The following is a 1042-nucleotide window of genomic DNA, read 5'->3' as shown; positions in this document are numbered from 1 at the left end:
AGGTAGGAGCTGTTATTAACCTCATTTTACAGTTGAGGAAACTGAGGCAAACAGGGCAGTGGCAAACAGTGACTTGCCCAGAGTCTCACAGCTTACGTGTGTGAGGCCAGATTCGAACTCATGAAGGTCAGTCTTCCTGACTTCAGGTCTGACACCCTCTCCACTGAGCCACTAGCTGTCCTAATTTCCCTGCTAGAGGATATTATTCCTATATCATGTACATAAATAAAACTATAAGCCAGAAGAAAATTAAAAAAAGATATTTCTTATTTATATCCTATTGAGAGAACTCAGAAGTTTCAGTACTAATAACCAATTGTATGCCCTAAATCATTAGAATGTGGTTCCATTTTATAATCTGAAGTGCTTTTTTAAAAAAAAATATTTATTTTTAGTTTTAAACATTCACTTCCACAAGATTGAGTTCCAAATATTCTCCCCATTTCACCCCTCCCACACCCCAAGATAGCATGCATTCTGTGTACCCTTTCCCCTAATCTGCCCTCCCTCCTATCTCTCCCTCCTTGCTCTTATCCCCTTCCCTTTTTATTTTCTTGTAGGGTATGATAGATTTCTATACTCCATTTCTTATATTTCTTATTTCCCAGCTGTATGTGAAAACAATTTTTTAACATATGTTTTTGAAACTTTGGGTTCCAAATTTTCTCCCTTCCTCCCTCCCCACTAACTCTCATTAAAAGGGCAAGCAACTTGATACAGGTTATACTTATGTAGTCATGCAAAACACTTCCATAGTAGTTATGTTGTGAAAAACTAAGTATATTTTCCTTCATCCTATCCCATCCCCTCTTTAACTCTACTCTCTTTTTTGACCCTGTCCCTCCTCAGAAGTGTTTGCTTCTGATTAGCCCCTCCCTGAATTTGCCCTCCCTTCTATCATCCCCCTGCTCTTTTGTCCCCTTCTGCCTCTATTTTCCTGTAGGGTAAGATAGATTTCCGTAGCCATTTGAGTGGGTATATTATTCCCTCCTTAAGCCAAATCCTATGAGAATGAGATTCACTCATTCCCTCTCACCTTCCC

This window comes from Vombatus ursinus, unplaced genomic scaffold (assembly GCF_900497805.2).
Source record: "Vombatus ursinus unplaced genomic scaffold, bare-nosed wombat genome assembly UNPS02014928.1, whole genome shotgun sequence".
In the NCBI taxonomy this organism is placed as follows: Eukaryota; Metazoa; Chordata; class Mammalia; order Diprotodontia; family Vombatidae; genus Vombatus; species Vombatus ursinus.
This window is presented reverse-complemented; position numbering follows the sequence as displayed.